This window comes from Melopsittacus undulatus, chromosome 8 (genome assembly GCF_012275295.1).
Source record: "Melopsittacus undulatus isolate bMelUnd1 chromosome 8, bMelUnd1.mat.Z, whole genome shotgun sequence".
Classification (NCBI taxonomy): domain Eukaryota; kingdom Metazoa; phylum Chordata; class Aves; order Psittaciformes; family Psittaculidae; genus Melopsittacus; species Melopsittacus undulatus.
This window is the reverse complement of record NC_047534.1, coordinates 54,856,845-54,876,199: the sequence shown is the minus strand read 5'-3', so window position 1 is coordinate 54,876,199 and position 19,355 is coordinate 54,856,845.

Sequence of the window (19,355 nt, the reverse complement as noted above, 5' to 3'; positions counted from 1 at the left end):
GAAGATAAGTCGTTGTCATTTAGGACCCTATTGCGATGTCCAAACCTTGGTGATGAGGGGTCAGTACACCAAAGATTGATGGCTGGGAGTTCAGAGCCAATGTTTTATTTGATGAGTGGTAACAGACATAGCTGAATTAGCAGCAAGCTTGCCAATGACTTTGGTGGGCTTGTGCTGAAAACTGGTCAGTAGCTGATCCACAGCTCAAACTGTGTGCAGAAATCAGTGCCAGAAGTAAATCATATAGACCATTAACCTTGGAACCTGCAGAGGGCAAAATCCAGAGCCTTGCTTGGAGCACCTGGAGTAACTCAGTGTTTGGAGATTTGCATGGTGGGAAGGCATCTAAATAAAAGCCACATAAACAGCTCCTAGTCTGTTCCATGTTGGCTGAAGGAGGGGAAGGGAGAGGGATAAGGATGTGGTAGTTTCAGATGTGTTGCCATGGTGACAAGAGCCAATAAACTAGAGCAAAACCAGGACTAGTCCATAAGTGAGAAGTGAGGCAGCCGCAAAGTGGCATTGCTGTTTGCAGGGACTCGGGTATGTGGATGTGCAGCAGGTTCACTACATAGTGCTCAGTCCTGCCCTCATCCTGAAAAACACTGTTATTTACTGCTGCTTTCCAAAGGTTTCTTGTTGCTCTTCTTGTTTCTGTTAACAGCACATTAATGACACCTGCCAACATCTGATCCCAGTCAGAGCTTCTTACGTACTGCATACAATAGACTTACAATACACATTCTATCTGTTAACCATACTGTCTTCAAAAAGCAAAGCTGGTTTTGGTCTGTAACTTCTGGAGCTGTTGGCTCTGTATTTCAATTGCACTACGGAAGCTGGATAGCCCTGTAAAGGCATAACATTAAAGCCTTGAGTCAGTGAAGCCACCAAGCACATGATTTACTGTAAGTGCTTAAGTGCTCTAAGTGAGGCTGGATTGCCCAAGTGCCTGAAGTTATACAGATGCTTAAATGCTTTGTAAACTCGGTGTTTAAGGACTGTATCCCAAAGGATGCTGTAGGAACATCTACTGAAGTAAGATAGGATGAAGGGGACCTCCTGCTGTGCTCAGCAGCTACAAGGTTGTGTGAGAGGACATTGACTCTTGCATATTTTAGCATGATCAAAAAACCACCAAAGGGCAGATTTCTGGGTCTGGGATGGTGTTATGGTTTGGTGTGTGTGTACAGTGTGATAAAAGTTTGGATCAGTTTGTATTAAAACCTGCCTTAAATATAAAACCAGTATAGGTGGGGAACAGGGCAGAATTCCCCAGACAATCCATCCAGCCAAGGTTATGAGGAGTCCTTTTCATTTCCAGAAACACTTAAATAACTTGTTAAAATAGGAAGGAAATCTTGTCATTCAAAATCGTGTTTGATGTTTATGATCCGTCCCTTGCAACAGTATTCAGGCTGGTGTTGAACCCACTGGGGGACTTGTGTTTCAATGTTAACTGATCAGGGTTTGTGGAACTCTGCCCTTTGTGGGCTGCCCAGGGAGGTTGTGAATGCCCCATCCCTGGCAGTGTTCAAGGCCAGGCTGGACAGAGCCTTGGGTGATATGGTTTAGTGTGAGGTGTCCCTGCCCATGGCAGGGGGTTGGAACTGGATGATCTTAAGGTCCTTTCCAACCCTAACTATTCTATGATTCTATGAGAACAAGAGAGCCACTTTAAAACCAAATGCCAATAAAATGCCACCTCTCTGCAAGTTCCTAACAAGTGAAAATAGGTGCCTATAACTTCATGCAACTTTACTGCACAGAAGAAGAGGGCCTGGAGTTGCTAGAAGATGTGTTTGTGATACACTTTTCCTGCTCATTATCCACAAAAGCACTGATGCTATACAACATCTACATATCTGTATGAATAGTCTTGCAGTGTGTTTGTACCTGGTATAATGCCACCCCGCTCTCAGCTGTTTCCTAAACACTGCTGCAATCAAAAGAGGCAGTAATAATCTTTGGCTTAATAGGTGTAAGCTACTATAAATTTACTCACCGAAGTGCTCAGGAATACTGTTGTGCTGAGGCAGCAATCTGAGTGTGGATGGGAAGGAGCACGTTGTGGGAAAAGAGAACAACTAAGAGGAGCTTTTCAGTATGGTGCCTGTTTGTTGGGCTTTGAGTCCAAGCATGTGTGGAGAGGGCAGACCTGCAGCACTGCATGCTGCCACAGCCCTTGCTGGGTGCAGGGCAGGATGTCAGCTGTACTAGCTGTTGGTTTCTGCTTACTGGGCCAAGTTGGTGCTGAGACCCAAATCCCTTTTAGAAAGGAGCCTGCTTTGCCTTGTTGCAGTCCTAGTCACTGATGGGGACAGGGAGCTGCTGAAGTGAAGCATGAGCACAGCATCGTGTCTGGCCTTGAAACGAGTGAGCAAAACATGAGGAGAGGACTTCATCTCCATGAAGTGGAGCAGCCCACCTGGTCCTGGCTGAGCACCAGAATTGAGACCATCACCTTTGCAGAGCAATTGAGCACCATTACGAGTTTGTTGCTGGTTGTAAGGTTGGGGGTTTTGGTACTAGTGGTGAGATGTGTAATCTGTGCCAAGCCTTGATGTGAAGGAGGCAAGTCAGATCCTTCCCCATTGAGCTTAACTCCACAACCCCTATAGGGCTGGTTTTCACATTGGCCTGACCAGTTCAGTGCAAGACATTTCAGGAAGGAAAAATCTTGTAATTGGACAGAATGTTTCAGCTTCATTGCAGTTCTTCTGCTTTGATGGGGAGGGCTGGAGTGGCAAAACCCAAATAAACCCTCTAAGGAGGCAAGGAAAAAGGCTGGAGGATTTTGTGGCTTTTTATTCTTGCACTTCCATATTTTTCCAGTTCAGATACTGTGTTTCCCTTGAACTTAGGTGTTTACCCCAGTACTTGTAAGGCTCAGAGCTCTATGCAAGAGGAGGAAGGCAGCCAAGCATTCCCTTTCACTTGTGCCCATTCCTCCATACCCTCCTCAATAACATCCTGTGTTCATGCAACTAAAGAAGATAATTGTTTTCCTCCTAACCTTGCTTCAAAACAGCCCTTGTTGGTAGTAGGATTGGATGGGACACCAGCACATTAAAGGGCTTCTCTGTCTGGTTTAGGGAGCACCTTAGCTTAAGGAGCAGCCTCACCAGGGCAGAGCTGAGGGCTTGGGGGCAGACAGCGCCATGGAACGTGACAAGAACTGGGATCCCATATAGGGATCTTGCAGCCCTGGGGTAGCCCTGGAGGAACAACGTGGTGGGACTTCCCCACCAGCCAAAATGCCTCTGTGCTGTGCCAGATGGGAGCTATGTGTTGGCATAGCTCTGTGGCTGCCTGCTGGGGTGAGATGGGCACAGAGCTGCCTCTGGCCCTTTTACTACAGACAGGCATTGCAAAGGAGACAAGGCTTTGTCATCTAATGGCACCCTGGTGCTTGAAGGAATGATTGGTCTTTTTATGGCAATATATAGCACTTTTCTTATGCTTTCCTAGCTGCTTTTTCTCACCAAATGATCCAGCTAGTGCCTAGAAAGTGTTCCTGGAATTGCTTCTGGATTAAAAGCTGTGCAGTGCAGCAATATGCACCCCGTGGTGCATTGCACATTGCAGAAAACAGCTAAAATCCAGCAGTAAGGCTCTTTCCTGGCCCTAGCAGCCGGATGTTAGCTCCGAGGGAATGGAGCAGGATGAAATGATGGTGTATTAAACTGGAAATCACAGCAGTGGAGGGGAGAAGCAGCTGTATGGGGAGCTGCCAGAGCTGCAAACAGAAGTATTTGGGTGCATGAGGGAAGTTGGTTAGCCAGAAGTTAGAGCTTGTTCCCCAGTTCCCTCACTGTAGGTCAGGGATGTAGCACATACACTGGTGCTAGCCCTGCTTTACCTCTGATTCACTGTCCTTATGGATAGAAAAGCTTTTGAGTGCTTTGATAGTCCTATTTTTCATAGCCACTGCACGCATTCTGTGTTGTGCACAGTAATCTTGTACGTGTTTGGATATGATGCTTTTATCATATCTCTTTTTTGGGGGTGTCTGAGCTTTACTCCTGTTAATTCAGTCTTTCTGTATGAGTCTTGCTTTATTGAAATAGAGTTGCTTTTATTGCTGCAGCAGGCTGGGCAGCCGAGGGGACTGAACTCCATATAACCTCCTCAGGAATGGTGATCAGTCTGCTGTTGATGGAAGGGCTGCACTGCCTTGGACAGCTCTGCTGTCCTGAGCTGCAGATCTATGGCACAGGTGAGGAGGGGGATGCTGCTGGTGCACAGATGGACCCAGAGTATGTCTTGTAATGTTTCAAAGCCCTATCTGCAGTTGTATTTGCTTCAGTGGCTCTGCAAGTCATTGCTTAAATCTGAGCTTTTTTTTCCCTGCCCTGTCAGCTTTATCCTTGGCCACATCAAGTACTCAGAGCGATTTGCCTTGGAGAATTCAGCCTTTGGCTGCTTCTGGTTCAGAAGACAGGTTTTCTGGATTGTGAATAACATGTTTGTGTCCTTGCGTTTCCATCAAACCAGAATCCTTGTGTTTCAGCTCAGAGGGACAGCGAGAGGTGGAAAGGGAAGAGTTGAAAAGGGCAGAACTGCATTGGAGTCAGGAAGAAATGTGGTACTCTGCACCAGTGTGGTCTGCTGGGTACAGCAGGCTGGGTACAAGCGGCTGTCCTGCTGCTTGTCCTGCAGCCTGGCACTGGCTCTGGTGCATGTGAATGAGTGAACACCCTGTTCACACTGAAAGTCTTGTCTTTCTGAGACACGAGTGCAGCACTTCTGCCATATAGCAAGCCTACCTGGAGTCAGGCATTAGGAGGTTTGCACCATGAAAGACTACAGTCCTGTAGATATGTTTATACATGTAGACATACGTCACTTTACTGTAGAGCTAACAGAATGGTGGTTTACCAGTGAGTAGGCTGTGTGACAATATCGTAACTACTTAAGCAAGCAAGATACCTTGTGCTCTGTGTTAGTTTGCTGTTCCTATGGGCATTTCTTGCAGACCTCTGATGGTCCTGTGTGGGGCTCTGGGGAGACAGCACAGGGGATCACAGGGCCATTTCAGTGTGCTGCTTATGGAGGTGTCTCTTCTGGGCTAAAGGCTTCACTGCTGTATATGTATATATGGCTGTGGCAGCATCAATGTGAGCACTTGTGAGAGTCTGGTCTTCAAGAGCAAGCGTTATCCTCTGTAAGTGAGAGGATGAGTGTGTGTCCTGAGGGAGCTGTCTCATGCTGGTGCAGCTGCACATGGTTAAGTGTAGGGTGAGAAAAGCTGCTACAACATCATTCATGTTATTTAGCAAGTGCTCCTGAGTGAATTGGTGTCCTGGACACCAGTTTGGACAATGCATGATGAAGGGTATTGCCTTGTGCCCGGCTGCTGCTTTTTGTGGCTTCTCTTGCCCTATTTCTCATTGAGGAACTTGGGTAGGTGTTGTGATTTAAGTTTTATCTTTCTCCTAACACTGGGCAATACACATGACATGGTAGATATTAGGATGCATCAGGTTCCCTTGGTCTGGTCACTGGATTCTCATTTGGTTTAGTAATACATATAAATCTAGCAGCTCCTGCTTCCATGTAGAGGCTACACCTGTGGTTTATCAGCCAGAAAGAAAATGGGTAGGTGAGGGCAAGCTGTGAAATAGCAATCTGTAAATGGTTGGTTACCAGAGCTGTTTCTATCAAGAGTTTATGGTGGTATAAGAATGAACAGCAATGAATTTTGTGCAGTCCATAAACCTTTAGAACAGAGCCAGTTTGGGCATGGAGCCTCATAAACCACATAACCCCATCTCTGAAATAACAGTGGGCTCTTAAACACACGTGTGTAAGAGTTGCTGTTAAAGCAGTGATTTATACAGGATGTTTAAGAAGCTGTTTCAGGTATCTGACTCAGGAAGCGCATTTCATGTTTCTTACCACCAGGTTCTTTTGTTTGCATATGCTCTAGCTTTAGTTAAGAGTTTGCAGTACAACTAGGTTTACATTGAAAGTCACAGGTATTATGCTGATGCTGTTCATGAAGGAGGAGCTTGTTCCTTCAGTGATCCAGTATGTTAAGGAATAGTCTTCTGTGCAGTGATGTAAACAGCTTTTAGTAGTAGTTAGAAAGGAGATGCAACATGTGCCTTTGCACATTAGGACAGGCTTAGACCAGGGAAATGGAATCTTGGCTTATTGGAAGTGAGGAGTGCAGTGTGCTGGGTGGAGAGTCGTGGTGTCCCATCCAGGCTGGGTAGATGATACCTGGTACAAGCATCTCTAGAGGCTCACCGTTATTTGGGATGGCAGAAGTCCTGTGGTTTCAAGCAAAGGACTTGGAGTCCTCATTTTCCAACAGCATGTGAGTGAAACATTTGCAGTAGTTATATTTATCTGAATATTTGTTATGTTGATTCATGACATTGGCATCAGGCTGCTGAATTAGAGATTGCTTGACCCTAGAAACTGGTTGTGCTCACGAGAGAACAAAATGTCGCTTTGTGTGACTGTGCAAATGGGACCCTGTTGCATTCTATGTTATGGGTGGAACATAAGCATCAAGCTTCCTTCTACTGGCAGCTGAAATGGAGAGATCTGGTCCAGCAGTCCACGCAGGAGAAGCATCCAACCACTTCTAGAGAACATGATGGAGATACAGCATTTGGCACAAGAGTGAGGTGTGGGGAAGCACTGCTTTGGGGAGCGTGGTGAGTCTCTCTGCAGTGGCATGGGACTCTTGTGGCTAAAACTCTGTGGAGGAGGAAGAAAGCCAACCAGAGTCACATGTCAGTGTTTTGTGGGTCCCTTTAGGTAAGGTTTATTTGGGAAGCTGCAGTATTTAATCTGACCCGAAGCAGCAAACAGATGGAGGGGTATATTCTGTCAGAGAGCTGTATTTTTGGCTTTGACTTCAAGCAAGAGGTTTGTAGGTGGCTTGCTTACTGTTCTATGAATTTGATGCTCTATATATTGTGAAACTGGCCTTTTTTCTGCAAGTACCATATATACTTTTTCAGTCTCTTTAAGCTTAAACTTCTTTGCCCAGAAGTTAGAAACAGACTCCTGCAAAATGAGGTGTCCTGTTAGACCATACATGCTGCGGCTGCAGGGAGCAGCTCATTCGTGTTGTCTTAACTGGGAGTTATTTATACCCTGAAGTAGGACCATGTATTTAACTTTTCAGGTGCACCAGTGAATTCTGGTTCTGTGCTTACATATCTGAAAGGCAGGATGCTTCTCTTTATAAGGCTTTTAAGTGATCAGAGGTTTTTTCCTCATGGAGCTCAACTTTCATCAGTGATATGTTTGGAAACTTCCCCCCTTTCCCTTAGCCCATGTCCGGTTAATAGAGAAAGGGAAAAGTGAACATTCATGGGAAGGTTTGTTCTCATTGTGCAGTACTTCCTTATAAAATAAAACCAAGAACAGTATTACTGCAATGCTACTCAAATAAATGGCAGTAGAAGTCAGGGGCTCAGGAAGAGCGTGGTCCTCCCTTTGTCAGGGTAAGCTGCTCAGCATTCCAAACTGGCTTGTCCTGGGAGAAGCAGACATCACCAGCAAGGTATTTCCTGGCTCCTTCTGCCAAATGCTAATAATAATAATAACAACAATAATAAAAATAATAACAAAAAAGGCTCAAATCTGAACAGAGCCCTTCATGACTTCATTTGGCAGCACAGGCCCATTCCACATAACTCCTGCCTTGAGTTTGTTACTCGTATGCCTGCCAAGAGCTTCTGAATTAATTTGCCCCCTTCTTCTTCCTCCCCCTCTTCCTCCCACTGAAGCAAAGGCAAAGCATATCACAGCCTGGGAGCCAGAGGAACATATGGGCTGGGGGAGCTTCAGCTGACCAGATTGAGGGCTTGGCTGTGAGCTGCTCTGAGCAAGGGCAGTCCCTTGGCTGCAGAGGCTGGGGGTCTTTCTGCTTGGGCTCCATCTCAAGCGTGCTGCTTCTGCCCAGCTCTATTGCTTCTTGAGGCTTTAATTCCTTGCTGGCTTTTCCTAGGGGTTGTGTCTCAGTTTGGTTCTCCCAATGGAGTCTGGCCACAGTGGCCATGAGGAATAGGTGCCCACCATTTCTTCCCTACCTCCTTGGGAGAAAGAGTAGAGACCTTCTTTATTCGTGCTGGTCTAATGAGAAGACAGTTTTCATGGGAGCACCAGGTCTGTATTCCTTTATGTGGGCGCCTGATCCGTGTCAGATCATAGCCCTCCTTTAAGATGCTTCAGATCCCTTATCTGTGGTTACATCAGGGCTAGTGAAATAAAGTGTCTACAGTGGTGGAAAGAGACCTTGTATGTGAATGGTGAAAGCCTGACCTGCTGCAGACATGCAACAAGAAGGCACAGCCTTACCAACACATTCCAGTGTTGCATGGGAAGATGGGAGAGTGTTTCTGAAGTTTGAGTCCTGCAGAGAGTAACCAGGAAGGAATGATTGGGAATTCCTTTGTCATTGAAGGAATAGGAAATACATGAGGCTCGAAGCAGCCTCTGCTTGCGAAATGGTGGTACCCTGAAGGTGCAGGCGAAGATTGGTGGTACATTAAAATGAAGTGATGGTTTCATGGTGGTTTATGACACATCAGTTCCAGTTTCTGCTCTATTAAACACTTTTAAAGCTGCTTCAGTGCCCCCAGCTTCCCTTCCCAAACTGCTGGGAACTCTGTGAACCACCAGCTTGTTTGTCTCGACCCAGAGCTGGAAATGCTGGATTGGTCCCAGCCTCTTCCCATTTTGCCTTAGGCAGCACCTGCATTTCCTCAGGTGAAATCTAATGTACAAATGTGAGCATCATTTCTGGAATCAGTTAGAAACTGTATTCATGGGAATCCATTGGAAACTGTATTCATGGGAATCCATTGGAAACTGTATTCATGTGGTCCTCTGTGTATGTGTGAGAGCTGCTTTTCTTTCAGTTGTTGAATTCATTGTGGAAGAAAATGCATCCCGTGATGCCTGATTCCAATGAGCCCCTGTAGGTTAAAAGGAAAGGGGTTTATTGTCCAGAAATCACTTGCCTTTGGCACATGTTCCCTGTAATTTTCTGTGACCTCACCTGAAGCCTGTTATCTGACATTGGGTTTGGATGCAGTCTGTATTGCCGATAGTGCATTTACCTGGACAGATGAGGTTGGTAATGGTTTCATTGATTCTTCAAGGGTAAGAGAAAACACAGTTCTCGATAACCGTTGCTGTTTCAGGTAATATGTGCTCTCACTGCTGTATGGGCTGCTCAGAGCAGATAATAACCTGGCCGACCTGCCCTGCCTTGGCTTAAAGATGCCTGGTAGAGCTTGCTGTGGCCTTGTAAAGAGATCTTTCATCTTCCTGTCTGTCTGCTGATGGATCCCTGCTGTGAGTCTCCCTAGCTTTGCTTCAGGATTTAATTACCCGCATACAAACAAACCAGGTTGCTCCAGTTATTCCTCCTGCCAAGACTTTGATGGTGTTGCTGAGGCTCCATAGGGTTGGGGGGTGAAAAAACCCTCCTGGCTTATACCAGAGGACAAAACCCAGTGTGGACTCTTCTTTAGCTGTTTCTTGGGGCAGCACATGTGTGTCTTGATGGTGTTTCATGAAAGCTCAGACTGATAAATACCGTGGTAGCTTTGACAGTGAAAACTGGGCATCCGTGTTGAGACATCTCAAAGCTACTTCAGGGGGCTGGAACCACTGCAGTGCATTAACTGCTGCCTGACCTGCTATTGCTGCTGCTCCCACCAAGGAGCTCAGAGGGAAAGTGAGCTTTATTTGAGAGCACTGAAAGCTATGGAAGGGTTTGGAGATGAGCTGTCAGTGCTGGAAGTGGGGCTTGCCAGAAGTAGTGACAGACCGGGCTCAGAAGGCAAACAATGCTGCACCGTGGACTGACAATATCCCCCATAATCTGTGTTAAAAATAGATTGTACAGGCTCTGGTTTTAGCATGATCCATTCAGTAATTCATATGGCATTCCATATGTTAGGGTGAGAGGAAGGTGGAAATAGTGGGAGTGGGGGGAAAAAGACACTGACTGATCCAGATCCTTATGCCATTTCAGTTGGGTTAATTGCATGCGTTTAAAGTGTTGTAACGTGAGCAGATGGGGTGTTTCACAGTTACGTGGTCTGTGTGTGTATATACACATACACATATATATATGAAGTTATCTAGCACTTCATTCCTCAGAGCTGCATTGAGGCTTTACCAGCCACTCAGGTTGGGTGTGTATGGGGAAGAGGATGGCAGTAATCAGTGGTAGGATGGGGTGATCTAACACTGGGATCCCCCAAACGGTGTCAGATGTGCATGTGGTCAGTGAATGGTCCATAGCTTGCAGCTTTGTTGATGTACTGGCAACCTCAAGGCACCCGGTTTTGAGGTTGTTGTGTCTCCTTGTTGAAATCCAGCTGGCTCTGAAAGCAATGAACAAACATCTTCAGGGACCTGCACCTCAGTCTTGCTTAGTGCATGGGCACCAGGGCAGCATCCTTCATCCTTCAGCATCCTTCATCCTTAGAAGGGAGCTGGCCCTGGAAGCAGTGACTTTGTGTGCTGTGGAGTTGGCAGGACTGTGGGTTCCCTCCTCTGGCCAAGGCTGCGGAGCAGCAGTGAGCACCATCCAGCTCTGGCAATGCTCTGGTTACAGCCAGGATAAGGGATGTTCCCCTGAGCACAGATGAAATCCCCCTGACCCCATCTCTGTGGTCTCCCCCCTCCCCTCACTGCAGTGCTGGTGCTCAGCCTGCCGTGGACCCAAGTCATAGCCATGTGAGATGAGAGTGCTCTGCTCCTTGCAGCCATTTCCCCAGTGCTGCTCCTCCTGCCTGCCCCACACCTTAGCCCCTTCCATGTGGGTGCTCTTGTGGATGGGGCAGCCTTCCCTCGGCACAGAGCAGCCTGCTCACCCCTGCTGCACAGCGGGAGCATGGCAAACAGGCTGCCTGCCTCCTCCCTGCTTACAGCCTTTTGAAGGGTAGAGGGAAGCAGATGGTGCCATGCTCATACATAATAAACAGCGAGCAATGAAGAAGCCTGTGTCAGCCTGGGCTTTGCTCTGCACCATCTATCCCTTGTTGGCAGGGGCTGGGCCTTTCTGCTGGAGCATCTACTGCTGTTTGCTCACTGGGGAGAGGTTTGCCTGGAAGGGCCCATCCCATCTCCTCCAAAACCTTGCTCAGATCAGCTATTCCCTGAGAGCAGCCAGGCTTTCAGCAGGACATTGATGGCTTGGCCTTCACTTAGTGCAAGGTCATTTCACTGAACCTTTAGGTAAGATGGAGTTCTTCTTTCTTATTCCTTTTTCTTCTCTATTTTTCTTACCTTTAAGTATTCTGTGTTCTGGTCTTCAGGTTTTAATAGCTTGAAGGGACCTGGCTACGTCAGGAGTTTGGCTGTCTTTCACTTTGACTGGTAGAGACATTACATTTGCTTGGCCCAAGGTCAGCATGAGCTGTAAGAGGTTTGGACCTGACTGCTTTCTGCTTACAGGGATTTTGCTTGGATGGGGTTTTTGTGTGTGTTATTCCTGTTCCCAGTCCAAACAGCACTTGCTGCTTGATTTCAAGCTGTATTCTCTCTGCTTTCATTCCTGCTTTCCCTCCATGTGGATTGGGAGAAGGAAGCATCTTGTGTAGGTGAGAAAGCTCCCACTCCTGAAGTGCCTGTGTGGACTTCAGAGGGGAAGCAGTAATAATGGCAAGGATTATTACTGCCGCTGTCCTTGGAGTGACTTGGGGGGATAAGGAGATTCAGTCCAGTGCCTTTCAGGAATGAAAGATTAATTCGGGATGAGAGTGTCTTTTGGCCTTTTAAAAGGGGCAAAATGTTGAGCCATAGACATTAAACAGCAACATGTGGGATGGTAGTTAAATAACGTGGAAAAGCCTTAAGCTATTTAGTTTATCTTGTTCTCTGAGTTGTCTGTCAGATGGCAGGTACCTGCTCAGTGTTGGGGATATTAGGGGCATGCTGTTACCTTAAGTGATACCCGCCTCTGCGCTCTGCCTTGTGCTCATCAGGTTGCATGTTGGAGGGTGGAAGGTGTTTGCTGGTCACAGTGACTTGGTTTTCAAGTTACTGAACTGTAAAATCATTTCTGCCAAGGCATAAAAAATAAGTGTTCAGTTATTTCTATCCTGGCTGTGTGCTGGAGTCAATCTGAACCAATGTGTGTGTATACTTATTAATAATATATAGCGTTATAAAGAGAAGGCTCCTGCACTTGATTTCTGCCTTGTTCAGGGGAATGGAGAGAGACAAGGACAAAGGCTGTAAGGTTAGGTGGGAAAGGTGGAGAGGAGACACTGCTCCATTTTGCTTGCCCCACTGGTGTGCTCATTGAAGCTTTGGGAGCAGTTTGACAACGGGGTCCAGCACATGTACTGAAGCTTTCACTTGAGGATTAAGGCAGGCATTGCAAAAGAGTAAGGATTTGGACCTCCTGACGTGACACCACTGTGAGATGATTAAGCAGCTTCTGTCTGCTTGGGATGAAGTGAGGCCGAGGATGAGGAGGAACGAGAATCGGAGGATGGAGTGCAGGGAAGGATGCAGCAGGGCACTGGGTGGGTTTGGGGCATGGTGGGGTGTGAGCGTTTGTGCCACATGGAGGATGACCTGGCTGTGGACATGCATGTGGTATGCACCCAAGGAGCTGCAGCATGTAGGGGGCATGTATTGTGGTTCTGGAAGCCTTGCTCTTGGGAGGGCTGGGAGATTGCATGCCTTTAGTGGGGGCCTGGACAGAGGGCAGGCACAGCCACAGGGATGAAATGGGCAAGGTGTCCTGGCAAAGCTGATGCAGACCTTCAGGGCATGGGTGATGGGAAACTGAAGGGGAGATAATACAGAAATGCAAAGAAGCAGCAGGAAGGGGAAAGAGATGGATGGAAGATGAAGAATCAGAGGGTTGTTAAATATTACAGAAAAGGTTGACGAACAAGAGTAGAAAAGATGGTAGAAACAGAGTGCCAGTATTGTAACAGTGATTGCACCTTGAGCTCACGTTAGATTTATTGACATTTGCTGTTACATTTATAACATGGAAGCATTTCAGAATGATCCTAAATGTTTTGGGAGAAGGCAGTGTTTCCTTTGCCCGAGAGCTCGAGGTGTGACCCCTGGGTGACTCAGGGAGCAGAAATCAGAGGGTAAGCTAAGCTCATGGGTTTACCTTTCTAAAAGGAAGGTTTGACTATTGTAAGTATTCACAGCTTTTAACTGTGTCCAGTGGTTGACAGACACTGTTAAACTCTAGAGCGAGAGAGTATGTTGGAATTTGGGAAAGGTGGGAGGCAGGAATCAGATGGGACATGTGTAAAGAGATGTTTCTACTAAGAAGATACTCCAGTGCAAGGGAAAGAGAGCCCTTTCATCCCACCAGTATCTGTGTGGCTGGATGTGCTCCTTCCATGGCCTGCCTCTGTAATGTTGAACCCTGCCCTTCAGAGTGGCTGAAGAAGAGAGGAAAGATCTATGAGCATAAGAGTGGGGAACAGGGCAGGAAGAAAATCTGTTCTGAGAAAGCTGATTGCATTAGGGCTCCTTCCTGATGGACTAACAGGGCTCAGCCACTGGAAGCGGCCTAAATCCAGCAAGAAGGATCAGCAAATACAATCTGCTGGGGGAGCAGAAAGGGCTGGAGGAGGAGAGTCTTCACCAGCACTGCAGGGGTTAAAGCTCAGAGGGTTTCGGCACACAGGTGTAACCAGGGGATGCTGTTGGAGAAGCACTTGGTTTTCTGGAGCTCCCAGTCTGTCGGTGGCTTTAATAGATGATGTCTTGTGGCAAGGAATTGGAAGAGCCTGGAAAAATATCCTAAGCTGACAAAGGCTCAGGCAGCCTTTCCAGATGTGAAGGTTCTGACTCCGGACCTGCAACTCCCTGCAGCAGGTGTAGGCTTCCTGTGTCTTGTTTGTGTGCTGGGCTTCTTATGGGTGAAAGCTGTTTGTTTTGGCATGGCTCTCTGGGTTTTCATTAGTAAAGCTGTTCATGATTTATTAATGGCTTTCATGGTTTCCCTTTATTGAGGAATGCAGTAAATATTTATTTCTCTTCAAAATTTAGTCTATTAATAGGGCAGAATAAGGAATTCAGTTGAAGGGAGAATCGGTAGTTTCCGAATGAAGACACAGGCTGATTTTATCCCTTAGAAACCTCACATATGCAACAAATAGAGGATAAATCCTATAATGAAAACCTATTTCTTTTCCACTAATCTCTTGTCCCATGAAAGCTCTGTCAGGCAGAAGATTTATATCTGAGTGTAAGCAATGGGACGTTGAAGGATGATGTTGCCAGTTGTCCAAGTTCAGAGGTTTTTGCTTTGCATTGACTGGAAAGCAGAAATGATTGATGGAGGCATACAAAGTATTAGACAATTTGCAAGTCCTGTAAGTAAGAGCTGTCTTGGAGTTTAGTTTCTAGTCTAAGCTAAAGTCAAGGCTCTGTTCTGTGTCTCTGTGGAGACTTAGTACTGATAGAACTGAGGTTCAGTCAGTGAGTAAATGGGTGAATGGTCTCTGGAGCATCCTCCTTTCCACTCCTGCTGCTCCATGCATGTGCCTGGCAAGTGCATGTCTGCAGTGTCTGTCCTGCCACACTTCCCTCTGCCAGTCACTGTTCCAGCTCCAGTCCTGCTGATTGTGGTGGGGGTGTTCAGAGGACAGCAGCAGGTGACTTGTGCAAAGCTATCAGAGCAGCAGATGCAGTCTGTGCTGGTGGGACAAGTCCTATGGGTGTAAGGAGCTGAAGGAGGGCTCACCCTACTCCTGTCTATGGTTTAGGTTCAGGTGGAGCTGCACACTTTATGTGCTGTGTTGTGATGCTCTCTTGCGTTTTCTGTCTTAGAGTAGTGGCTCTGTTGTTTCCCATTGACTTAGTTGTGGTGAGTGATGTTGTTATAGTGGAATTGTGAAAATGCCTTTGTGGTTTATGCTGCCCTGTTCCCGGGGCTTGGAAGGGTTTGCAAGAATAGCTTTTTGGGTGAATGGATCAGCTATTCAGCTGGAGTCAGTTACAGTGACAGAGCTTTTGGTTCATGACCAGTTGCAAGTGATTCTTTCTGCAGATGATGCAGAGTTGTGGGGTGGTTTTTGATGTGTTTTTGTTTGGTTTTTCCCCCCTTCCTTCCATCCTATGAGATGTACCTAATCTGATCTTCTCTGTACTGTTCTTGAAACTGCAGCTTTTCATTCTCTCTGATGAAAACAACACATTTCAGTCTCACTGAGTTTTCATTAACATCTTTCTCCCCAGCAATGGCACAGAGCCAGTAAAATTAACATGCCCTTTGTTTGTCTCATCACACAGTAACTGTCTTGTGCAAAACTCAAGGCTTTGAACCTGAAGCAGACGTGAGTGTGCCTGACTCCACTGCTGATGGCCTTCAAAGGGTATTGATGGAGATTCCTGTGCCCAAGATTTGGCTCTTACAATATCCTCCCAATCTCTTTTACTGTTAATGGGGTCTGCAGGGCTGACTTCCAGAAACAACAAAAGCCTAAACTTCCATCAACTACACTCAGAGACTCATCAGAGTTAAGGAAAGCTCAGGAGGCTGGATGCTTGTTTGGGTTGGAAGGGACCTTAAAGCTCATCCAGCTCCAACCCCTGCCACAGGCAGGGACCCCTTCCACTGGAGCAGCTGCTCCAAGCCCCTGTGTCCAACCTGGCCTTGAGCAGTGCCAGGGATGGGGCAGCCACAGCTTCTGTGGGCACCCTGTGCCAGCGCCTCAGCACCCTCACAGGGAACAGCTTCTTCCCAATATCTCACTAAAATCTCCCCTCTGTCAGTTTAAAACCATCCCCCCTTGTCCCATCCCTACATGTCCTTGTAAAAAGTCCCTCTCCAGCCTTTTTGTAGGCCCCCATTAGGTACTGGAAGGCTGTTAGTCATCCTTGAATGATTTGTGAGGCTAAAATGTATAAACAAGTGACACTTTATGTTTTGCTACAGCAGTCTCCCATCCTTGTTTGATATTGTTAGCAGAGAGCTTGTGTCCAAAAGGGTGTTCAGTGTCACCGTCATCTGAATAAGGTCTTTCAGATGCGCCTGTCTCTGTTAGTAATGAGAATGCTTGCTCTCATTTTACAGAGGAACCATTTCTTTTAACTATAACCCCCTCCTTCCTAATCCTCAAATGATACCATCATCAGAATTCTCATTACAGTCCTCTTTCATCCCTTTATCTCATGTTGGCTGAAAATGCCATTGTCTTCAAGTTCCTTCACTTATTAATGATTCAGATGTATTCTTTTTGCCAATTGGTGCAGAGCGAACCTTGGAGCTAATGTGCATTAGTTATTCCATTTATTCTCTCCTCAGCATTCCTTCTGTGTGTTTTGGGGTTTTTTCTTCTTCTTTTAATCATCTTGCTCTCCTGGTTCTTCACTTGCAAGTTCCACATTGTTGCTTGTGGTTCTTTTGGCTCAAATACAGGAGCCATTGTGCCCCAAAGACTGACTTTGATTCTGAAACACTTTACGAAGAGGTAGGGAACCTTTGTGTGAACACTAGGAGCATCTCTGTTCCTCAGTCTCTACTTTGATGTTAATAAGTGAGCAGACATCTTCATCTGAACCAGTCCCATGCTGTGGACCAGCTGGAAGTCTGGGGGATGGCAGGTCACAGACCCACTGTAAAGAATGACCTCAGTGGCAGCCTTGCTGCCTTCCCCATCCCGCTGAGGTGCTCCAGCAGCAAAGAGGGGAGCAGTAGGTAGGATTCTTATGGAAGAGCTACATGGCTTATCACACCTGCCTTGTCCTCTGAGACCATGTTACTGCAGTTGAAGCAGTGTCGGTTCTGTGTTCCCCTTTGCATGCCTTTTCCAGACCCGGTGTCCCTAGAGCTGTAGGCATTGTGGTTCTCTGAACCTTAAAGGTATAGGGCTGAAGCTGAGGTCCCCAGGCCATGGCTGGCCCACATGAGGAAAGTGTGGAGGGAGCAGTGTTGGTGCAGTGCCATGTTCTGCACCACTGATCCTGATTTGGCTTCATGGGAAGCTTCTGAAGGATGGAGGGAAGTGGTTGTGGTTTAAGCCTTTAAGCCCTGCTTAATAAGTGACCTAAAAGTAAAATACAATCATAATACTAGGAAATAGAGAAATAACCACACATACCTCCTTGTTACCTTCCCCAGAAGTGATGCACAATACAACTGCTCACCACCCGCTGACCGATACTCAGCCTGACCACAGCAGCAATCAGGCCCTCCCAGCTAACTGTCCCCAGTTCCTATACTGGGCATGATGTGCTGTGGTATGGAATACTCCTTTGGCTAGTTAGTTCACTCGCAGAGCATGAGACTGAAAAGTCCTTGATCAGGGTAAGTGCTGGAGTGCCTGTAGGATGGGACAATGGGATTCTCATTCACTCCGAGGAGGATGCCAGCAAGTCCTTGGGGCCCTTTTAAAAGCAAACACATAAATAAATGGTTTAAATGGTTTGCCTTCCTCAGGAGCAGGTTGTTTGTTGTTGGTGGGTTTAACACCACACCAAAACCTTATCTTTGTTTTCAGTTAGTCCAGTGAATTCCTCATTTATTCTCTCTTCTATGCACCGCCTTGATTTAGAACGTCATTGCTTGCTTGCTTGATCTTCACAAATGAGATAATCTGGACCATTTTTATTACTGTTTGGTTTTCTGTGTTTGAAGAAAGCTATTTGGAACATGTGCTTTACAAGGAAAGGTTAGAAGAATGTTTTCCCACACTCCCTTTTTCTCATAGCTGGGCTCTCCCCAGTTTGCCAATATCTTTCTTACTGTGCAAATCCCAAGTTCTGGCACTTCTCCCGCTGAGACATCACCACCAACAAAGAAAATGGAATAATTATCCCAGTGTTTTCGGGACTGCATGCCCATTAGGATAAATAAAACCATGATTTATCTCTTTTTGCCCACAGTAAGCCTTTCCTGCCAAGCAACTGCGTAGCTACTTACTCCTGGTTTGTCTAGTTCTGTGTTTGAGGCCTCAGCTCTCAATATGATGCTTGGTCTTTCACTTTCTTGGTTTCCTGCTTTCAGACCAGGGAGGTTCTCTGTAGCATGCTGCCATGAACTCTGTTGTTGAAGATGCTTACCTAAGTGTGACAAGCTCATCCCAACTTGGGCTCAGACCCCAATTTTATAGATGCTAAAGCAGGAGGGAATGAGGTGAAACACTGGGACTCATTACTCACCATTGCATATTGTGTGTTTTCAGTCGTGCTCTTGTTGTGTAGGTGCTTGTAAACTACTTGTTTAGTTCTTCAAAGTCTTTGCAAGGATGAGGCTTAACTAATGGGTTTATCATTTCCCACAGCTTCCTTTCAAGAGAGCATTCCATGTTGGATTGTCTCTAGGGTCTGTGCTGAAACCTTAACTGCTCCTCTTGAGTCAAGGAAGATCCACAGGATATTCTGAGCTGCATCTGTCTTGTGTTGAGTGTTTCTTAAGCTGCTCTTTCCTACCCTGACCTGAGGTTCTGCAGCTCCTTAAAACCAACTGCATGCAGCGCTGCTGACTGCCCATCTTCCTTGTGAAAACTGAGGCAGATGTTGGGTCTGTCGAGTCGTGCCCTTCTGAGCATCGTCTTTGCTGGGCCTCGCTGCTGAACCGTGACTTGCCCCATCTGCTTTTCACATCGTATTTAATCTTTTTTGGTTGCCTTTTCTGTTCCTGTCTAATTGTAATTCATTTTGTTCCTCAGCTTTCCGATCGTATTCCCGTGCTTTCGCTGTCTCTTAGTTACATGATGTTTGTCTCTGGTCTTTGTATGATTTTTGTTTGAGTATTCGGGCTCTTAAAAAGCTTAGCGTATTCTTCCTCTGTATGGGTAGAGTTTGTTGTCAAAGCTGCTCAACTCTCCTGTATCTGTCTCTCCTTTCTGGTTCTGTGTTTCTTGGGAGCCTTGCACAGAGCATAAACCCTTCCCTGTTGAGCTGCCCATGCTTTCTTCTGTTGCCTGCCAATGTGAACTGAAATACTCCAAACAAACCCAGGCAGGGTGGTAGAGAAGCTGAGAGTGGCAGTTTCTTTCTCTGTTCTCACCTCTGCCTTCTCTCACTTTTAGCTCCACATCATATTTACATTGGTGCCCTAGTGTTGCTGAACGGTATCAACCTTTGAATACAGCCTAACCCAGTGTCTGGGTGCCTTACAGTAGCAAGAATTCCTGTGTCAGTTGTTGAAATGGCAGGAGAAGTTCCCTGACTTACCGGCATTGCTGCTGTTTGGGCCCATCATCTAAAATGCCATTGATGTACTACTTCATCTAAAAGAAGGTCACATCCCTTAAGGTACATCAGATAAGTTCCAAGGTCCTTCATTTATCTGAAACTCCATTTTTCCTAATGAGTTTCTTGTTTTCCATCCCATTCTGGTAAACCAGATTTGACTATAATCACATTACACCTCCCAA